The 9,209-nt window shown below is 38.6% G+C and overlaps 1 pseudogene; it reads right to left on the reverse strand.

Moving 5' to 3' along the window:
• Positions 1 to 1,294: 1,294 nt before the first annotated feature.
• On the reverse strand, positions 1,295 to 2,566 carry LOC138163687 (polyadenylate-binding protein 1-like pseudogene; annotated as a pseudogene).
• Positions 2,567 to 9,209: the final 6,643 nt, after the last annotated feature.

Below are 9,209 nucleotides of genomic sequence, written 5' to 3' on the forward strand. Positions count from 1 at the left end.
GTAAAGGATAAAAAGGAGATAACATTGAAGGCACTAGAATGAAGGATGCTTGGGAAAGCCTTCCTGTAGAAGGTGGGGTTTATCTGTGATTTGAGGGAAGCCAGGAGGTGGAAATGAGCCAGGAGAGCATTCCAGGCATGGGAGATAGCCAGAGAAAATGCCCAGAGCCAAGAGATGAAGTGTTTTGTTCGTGGAACAGCCAGGAGGCCAGAATCACTAGATCGAACAGTACGTGTCAGGGAGTAAGGTATAAGAAAACTGAAGTCAGGGATGGGGAGTAGGAAGTGGGGGAGGGATATAGATTATCAAGGGCTCTGAATGCTGAATAAAGGAATTTGGTATTGATCTTAGAGGAGATAGGGTGTCACTGGAGGTTATTGATTGGGGGGTGGTTTTGACCTAGTCAGACCTGAGCTTTAGGAGAATCACTTTGGCAACTGAAGGAATGATAGATTGGTCTTATGAGAGAACTGTGACTGACCCACCAGCATATATAGCATCCCCTCATTACAGACAAGAAAAGAAATCCACCAAGGATCATACAATGCCTAGAGTTCTTTCCACTATACCAAACTACACCTAAGTAGCCAAATAGTAACAGGGTACAAGGAAAAGCATCTACTCTTACAATAATGAAAATAGTTCTGGTCAAAATGCAAGTAGGAAAATGTAGGAGGTATAGGAGATTTGAACAAGAAGATTTGACTCTAGATGTAATTCAACCCCCTTGTTTTATAGATGATAATCTGAAGTCTAGATTGCCCAGGTAATAGACAAGAGAGCTGTGATTCAAATCCAAGTATTTAGCTTCTAAATCCCATGGTTCTCATAAGTCCAGAATATCTAATCCACTAATATTGAGGTAAGTTTCCCATTCAGGTGCAGACCCAGGCCCAAACTTCTTGCAACACTACAAGGCAAGTTCTGTACACATACCAAGCATTTTCTGGTGTTCCTGGGGTGGGGCTGAGGCACACATAGATGCAGTTAATGGCTCCTGCCCTTGGATATGCACAGCAGGCTCCATTACCTGATGTGCATTAGGCACAGGTTAGGAGTATTTGTATTGGGTGATGGTGTGGCCTGGGGAGCCTGGACACCCACTTCCCACAATCTGAGTCCCAATATTGACCGCTCTCTGTGAGTGGGGCCTGGGGCACCTGAGTAGAGGCCTGCCAGACAGTACTGATGTTCAGATGGAGCACCTGGGTGTGGATGAAGACCTCGGAGAAAAGCTGGTCCTCTGTGGGGCAGGCCAAATGGAGACCACAGTGCTGGGGTTGTAGAAGGTTGCTTATGTAGGCAACTGGAAGATTGAAGTCACCTGAGGGATGGAAGGTAGGAAATAATTGGTGGGTTGGGGAAAGATGGGACCATTTATGCTATGGAGGACTGAGATGTGTTGCATGTACTGGTTGGAGAAGATGGCCATCCATTCTTCCTCATGTTGGGCCAGGGCCACATAGAGGAGCTTGGTGTTAACAATCTACCCGTTCATCTCTGTCATGGCCTTTGTAGCCTCTTCTGGGGAGGAAAAACACACAAAGCCAAACCCCTTGCTGTGGCCACCCTCTGTCATCACTTTGGCACTGGTGATCACACCATATGGAGAAACCTGCTTCCATAGCTTCTCATCATCAATGATATCATCCAGATTCTTCACATACAGATTCACTCCCTGGTAGCAGTTCACTCTTTACTGCTTCATCTGCTCAAATCTATGCTTCAGCTCACCCTGCCTTTCTGTCCTCTTCGGGACCATTTCAACATACAGGACTGGACCCCTGAATTCCTTCCCATTCATGCCATCACAGCTTTCTCAGCTTCCTCATGCTTCTCAAAGTTGAGAAAACCAAAGCCTCTGGAACGTCCATTTTCATCGACCATCACCTTCACACTTAAGATTCTTTCCAAACTGGGAGAAAAGTTCCTGAAGGCACCCATCAACCACATCTTCCCTGAAGTTCTTGACATAGATGTTGGTGAATTCCAGCTCTCGTGCCCCCTGCTCTGCCTCCTGTTCCTGCCTAGACTTGAAGTAGCCAACGAAAACTTTCAGGTCATTAAATTTCATCCCATTCAGAGTTCTGATTGCTTGATTCCCAGCCTCCTGGATCTCAAAATGGACAAAGTCAAATCCTTGGGAGACATTCTCTTCACACACACCTTACAAGAGAGGATGTCCCCAAAGGTAGAGAAGGTGTCATACACAGCCTTGTTGTCAATGTCAATCCAATGTCAACGTCAATCCAAATTCTTGATAAAGATGTTGTCAATTCCTGATTTCCAGAGCCCCAGATCCAATTGGGACCACATGATATAGATGGGCCTGCCCTTGATTATCTGAAAGTTCATGGAGATCAAGGCTCCTTCAGTGTCTGTGGGCTCCTGGAAGTTGATGCAGGCATAAACCAAGGAGTGTCGTGTGGCCATGTTATGGCACATGCGGATGGGTATGACAGGCCCCAGCTGAGAACTTCTCATACAGCATGGCCTCAGTCATGTCAGGGTGCAGGTCACCCATGTAGAGGGACACCAGAGGGTAGCCAGGGCCACTTGCTTTCATGTTCCAAGGGGAGGAGGTTTACAGTCTGGCAGCGTCCTGGGAGCAGCAGAGAGCAGGCACATCCAGGCACACAGGAGTGAGAAGCTGGTGTGTCCTTACCCCAATATATTCAATTTATAATTTTTTTTTCCTTTTTTGGAGGGCAGTTGGGGTTAAGTAACTTGCCCAAGGTTACACGGCTCGTTTTTTTCTGTGGGTGTTGTGTCTATGGCCAGAACCGAAGTCAGGTCCTCCAGACTCCAGGGCCAGCAATTTTACTCACTGCGCCACCTAGCCGCCCCATATAATTATTTTTCCAGTTACATGTAAAAACAAGTTTTAACATTCATTTTTTCCTTATATTTTGAGTTCCGAATTTTCTCCCTCCCTCATGTCCTCCTTCATTAATAGGGCAATTTGATAATGTTATACATATGCAGTCATGCAAAACATATTTCTGTATTATTCATATTATAAAAGAAAAAAGCGACATAGCCCCCTCCAAAATAAAGTTTAAAAAAAGGAGTATAATTCAATCTACATTGAGACTCTGACCATTTTTTTTTTCCCTCTGGAAGTGGATAGAATTTTTCATCCTAATTCCTCTGAAATTGTGTTGAACCATTGTATTGCTAAGAATAGCTGAATCATTTACAGTTGATCATTGTACAATATTGCTCTTACTGTGTGCACTGTTTTCCTGGTTCTGCTCACTCTACCTTTCAGCAATATAGGTAAATCTTTCCAGGTTTTTCTGAAAGTATATTGTTAGTGATTTCTTATAGCACAATAGTATTTGAACACAATCATAGACTAGAACTTGTTCAGCTATTCATCAAGTGATAGGCATCCCTTCATTTTCCAATTCTTTGCCACCACAAAAATAACTGCTATAAATAGTGTGTGTGTATGTGTATTCTTTTTTTTTTTAATATCTTTGGGACAAAGACCTAGTAGTGCTTTTCTGGGTCAAAGTAAATACACAGTTTTATAGCTCTTTGGGATCATTCCAAATTGCTCTACAAAATGCCTGAATCAGTTTGCAACATCACTGAAAATGTATTAGTGTCTCAATTTTCCCATATTCCCTTTAATATTTGTCATTTTCTTTTTATTAGCCAATCTGATAGGTGTGAGGTGGAATCTCACAGCTGTTTTAATTTTCATTTCTCTAATCAATAGAAATTTAGAGCATTTTTTCATTAACTATAGATAGTTTTGATTTTTTTTCTCCTGAAAATGGTCTGTTCATATTCTTTGACTACTTATCAATTGGGGAATGATTTGTAGTCTTATGAATTTGACTCAATTCTTCGTATATTTAAGAAGTGAGGTCTTTATCAGAGAAACATGATGTAAATATTTTTTCACAGTTATAATTGCTGTTTAATCTTTTCTCTCTTTCTTTTACCCTGTCCCTCTTCAAAAGATTGTTTTGCCCTCCTTTCTATCAGCTCACCCCCTCCCCCCGCTTCTCTTTTACTCCTCCCTTCCTACTTATCTTCAAGGTAAAATTAGATTTCTATTCCCAAATGAATGTGTATGTTATTCCATCTTTGAGTCAATTCTGATGAGAGTAAGGTTCAAAAGTTGTCTGCCATACCCTTATCTTCCTCTCTAATGTTTATTTTTATTAAAATGTATTAATATAAATACATATTTTATAGAAAAGCTCTTCCATGCCTCATTTATGTGAGATAATTGAACCATTTCAACCTCTTCCTCCCAACTTTGCTTCTTTCTCCCTTCTTAATTTTGTTTTTAGATATAATTCCATAGTAGTCAACACACACTTATACCCACTGTCCACATACACTATCTGTGAACTACCCTAATAATGATCAAGTTCTTAGTGGTGTAGTTTGTCCTTATTGAATCTCTTAATGTTTCTCTTTCCTATTTACTTTTTTATGTTTCTCTTCAGTCTTGTATTTCAATGTCAAATTTTCTAGTGAGCTCAGGTCTTTTCATCAGAAATGCTTCAAAGTCCTCTGTTTCACTGAATATACATATTCCTGCTTAATAATTATACTCAGTTGTGCTAGGTAAATGATTCTTGGTTATAATCTTGGTACCTTTACCCTGTAGAATATCATATCCCAAGACCTCTGATTCCTTAATCAAAGCTACTAAATCTTGTGTTATCTTGATGGTGGCTCCAGAACATTTGAGATTTTTTTCTGATTATTTGCAATATTTTGTCCTTTACCTGGGAACTCTGGAATTTGGCTATATTATTCCAGGGAGTTTCATTATGTAATGTCTTTCAGGAGGTGATCATGGATTCTTTCAGTTTCTATTTTCCTCTATGGATATAGGATTTCAGGACTATTTTCCTTGATAATTTCTTGAATGGTGATGGCTAGGCTCTTTTTATGTAGTCCAATAATTCTTAAATTATCTCTCCTCAATCTATATAATTTGGTGAGATTTTGTACATTCTTTTACATTTGGCCAATTCTATTTTAAGTAGTTGTTTTCTTCAGTGATTTTTTAAACCTCTTTTTCCAAGTGGCCAATTCTGTTTTCTATAGAGTTCTTCTCTTCATTGGGTTTTTGTGACTCTTTTACTATCTGGACTTTTTTTTTTTTTTTTTTTTTAACATGATGTTTTCTTTATTGTTTGTGCTTCCTTTACCAAGTTGTTGCCTGTTTGTTTGTTTCTTTCATGATTTTCTTGCATCACTCATTTTTCCCTATGTAATTGCCTTCTGACAATTGACCTCCTTATAGTCTGTGGGTCGTGAACTCTGGGAAACTTCACCAATGAAGTCACCCCTAAGCTTGCTGATAACTTGCCACATGGAAACTGAGATGGACTATTCTCCACTCTCACCACAGTGAGATGGACTTTTCCTGCCAAACTTCTAAGTTGTTTTGACTTAGAGATGTCTTTTACCACAGTCTTTTTTTTTAGTTCTGCAGTTTTATAATTTGTATTGAGGCAACATTTTAATGGAAGAGGATTTGGGAGAGATCAGACTAGTCATTGGCTTTACTCCACCCTCTTGGCAAGTGTATACATTCTTAACCTATGCCATGCCCCTCTTTTTTGCAGAGATGGAAGGCTATATTTTTAGAACCATGCATAAAATGTCAGACACACACGTATATATGTATGTGTATACATACACACATGTGCATATATGTATGTATATGTGTTATAAATACATATATGTATATTTGTGTGTATGTGTGTGTATATATATGTATATATGTATAAGAGATAGCTGTTTGGAAAAAGGAAGGAGGAGGATATATTAAGAAATATAGTGATAATGAAGCATATCAAGAAAAAATGTAGCAAAAAATGAAGATAATATGGCTTTAAAATTACCAGGGAGATAATTTTTCAGATATACCTCTAACAATCAGAGCTCTTCAGAAATCAAATGGCAAAACAATGAGTTCTTACATCATTTGGAGAGTTGGCTTAACTCTTACCTTTGTATAGTAAGTTCATGCATAAAACAGGGAATTAGTTAAGTTCTGATAACTCTACACTTCATTTTCTGAGGTATCTAGAATTAATGTTCAATTTCTGTCTAGGATTCAAGGACATTATTTTTAAAGCATTCCTGGGAACCATGAATTTCTAAAACAAAGGGATTCAATTTAAACTGTGGAATTACAGGAACTTCATTATTTGTCAGATGAGATATTGGGGGATAAGTCATTCCCTATGTCCATATACCAAATAATAGCAACTTAATCCATTAATTGGGCAGGGTCATTATTTAGCAAAACATCTATTGCTTATTTTTCCTGAATTTTATCTTTATATAGTTGGCCATTTTTATTTTTAATTTATCTCTAACCAATTAATGAAATCTATTCTCAAGGAAATTCATATACTTTTTTTTTTAAGCAATCAGGGTTAAGTAACTTGCTCAAGGTTACATGGCCAGTTATTATTTCTGGGTGTGGTGCTGAGTATCTGAGCCTGAATTTGATCCAGGTCATCCCAACACTGGAGCCGGTGCTCTTACTTGCTGAGCCACCTGGCCACCCCTAAGCAATTGGGGTTAAGTAACTTGCTCAAGGTTACACAGCCAGGTGTTTCTGGGTGGGTGCTAAGTGTCTGAGCCCAGGATTCGATCTCCAGGTCTTCTCAACACTGGAGCTGGTGCTCTTACTCTTTGTGCTACCTGGCCACCCCAATTCATATACTTTCATTCTTGTGATGAATTTACAACATTCCAGCTGCTTTCATAGGATCTCTTTAGCTCTGACTAGAGTGGACATTAATTTCACCTTGCTTATGGGCTTTTTCTTTCTCTCTTAGGAATTACATAAATTCAATCTATAATAAAACACAATCCCATATAATCCCATATCCCCTTTCCAGCAATGTTGCCAAAGTTTAAATATTCACCTGAATTTATTTTAAAAGTTTTATTTACAGTGAGAAAGTAATACTTGTTCAGCAATTCTTTAAGGCAGTGTCTCTCTATCTTTCCCAGCCAAAAAGACCAGTTTAAACCTATGGGCCTAATCCCAGTGCTGTTAGGTGAGGAAGCTTTAACATGCTACCTTTCTGACCTGGTTCTGTTCACCTCTCTTCATTTAATAACAACATAGCTTCTTGCTCTCTGAAGCTCATAATGTTGGTACAGACACAGTTTGGACATCTAATTGGCTTTAACTCAGCTGCAGGTAAGAACTCCTGAGCTCAAATAATTTCCTAGCCTAGCCTCTCTAAGAGCAAGTGCTATTTGCCACTCATCCCTGACATGGTTAACTCTTTTAATGACTATTAAGGGTTTAGAAGTCTATAATAATTTCATTTTCTGAAGATCTAGCATCCTGTACTTAAAAAAAGTATCTTTTCACAAAGATAGAGAAGAAAGAACTTCTCCAAGAGAAAAATAAAAACAAACAAAACAGAACAAAAATAAGACTTTCAAATAACTATAATGTAGTTTTAGAAGATAAGAGACCCAATGCTTTTCTCTTTACAGGAATCTTGGTCAGCCTGCAAATAAATTTGAAAGAGATAACATGAGATATCTTCGCAAGGCAGATAATTAGCTGAAGTGCTATACTTAAATGACTGCTCTTTTCTAATAAGATTTTAGATTGTATTGAGGTCATAGTGTACAAAATTGGGAAGATAATCCTCCCAGATTCTCAGCACTGATCAGATGGCCAAGAAACACTGAGTAAAACTTATATTACAGGTTCACTATTTAGAGACGGCAGCAGGATCATAATTTAGCCAGCTCATACTGTCACTTGATTATTAAATTTGCCTTGTGGGCATTTGTACTTAAGAAATTAGCATTTTTTAATGTTTTTGTTGATTATCTAGACTTAAGAAAGTGATGAAGAAAATAAAAATAATTCAGTTTAAACTTAAAAGTATGATGTACGTGCATTTTTTTTAAATTCCTCAGAGCCAGTTGTTAAAGATTTAGTAGTAGACCCCTGATTAAATGACACCATACAGGTCATTTAGTTAAATCCAAAGAATAAAGGAAACCTTGCCTTCCTTCAAATTTTCACTTCTCCAAATTTTGTATTCCTAGATCCTTTAACTAAGATTCTCATATGGCATGAACTAGAGTTCCTTCACATCCACTTTATCCTTCTCTTAGATGGTCTTTTCCAGAAGGTGGCATTCACATCTGAACACAATAGTCTAGTGATCTAAAAACTTAAGAATATAGAGGGATTTTTATATCCTTATGCCTAGAACTTGTACTTTTCTTTGCATAACTACCTTTTTGGCTAGAATATTGTCCTGCTTGCTGATATTTAATTTGGAACCCATTAAGTCTTCCAAGTTTTTTTTTTCAGTAAAATGACTTCCCAGCTATGCACAGTGCCTCAAAACCATCTTGTACTGCAGAGTTGAATATTTTGAGTGCAAATATAAGAGTTTTAATTTATGATTATTGAATTTCATTTTGTTAAATTCAGCCCAATAATGTAACCTATCAAGAATTTTTATATCTTGACTATTATCCAATATTTTATCTATCATATGGAGTTTTGATCTTGTGCACATATAAGCATACTCAAGAGGTTACCCACTAAGAGGGTTAGGGTTGCCCTGGAGACCCCAAAATACCACCACGCCAGGTCCTGCCAAATGAATTCAACTGAAGTCTTCTCTCAGCCAAAGAAAAGTAAAATTTATTAAAACTTCACAGGAATTATACACAGAGTAAATATGTGCTAGGTCATTCTATGGTGCTCTCACAAAAACATGAAGACAGGATGGGGTTTTATATACATAAGGTTGTGGGAAAAATCTAGGGGTGGTCTAGGGGGGGAGGAGTTAATGAGGTGGATGAGTGATTAAGGGTGGAAAGTCACTGGAAGCCACCTGGAGACCACAAACAGTGGTGGGCTAGGCTAGTTCCAGGGTAGATTGACAGGGTGGGAAGTCTAGTAACAGACTTGCCTCATGCAAATGCCTCATCAAATGAGATGATTTAATCAGAGTTCAAGAGCCTGTACCTCAAGGACTCAAGGAGAGCTCAAGGGGGCTCCCAGAGACCATACCTCATAATTCCCCACTCAAAAAAATGGGACCCAAACTCCTTTGTGGTACAGGGTGAAGGTGTCAGCTTCTGAAAATGCTCCCTGCTGGCAAGGGTCTCTGCCTCTCTGGGTCCTGTTCAAGGGGGTCAGACTTCACATTCAAAGAGTCAGACTC

The sequence above is a fragment of the Petaurus breviceps genome, unplaced genomic scaffold, assembly GCF_028583685.1.
Source record: "Petaurus breviceps papuanus isolate PSGF00001 unplaced genomic scaffold, PetGlider_PUasm1.0 188, whole genome shotgun sequence".
Taxonomy (NCBI): domain Eukaryota; kingdom Metazoa; phylum Chordata; class Mammalia; order Diprotodontia; family Petauridae; genus Petaurus; species Petaurus breviceps.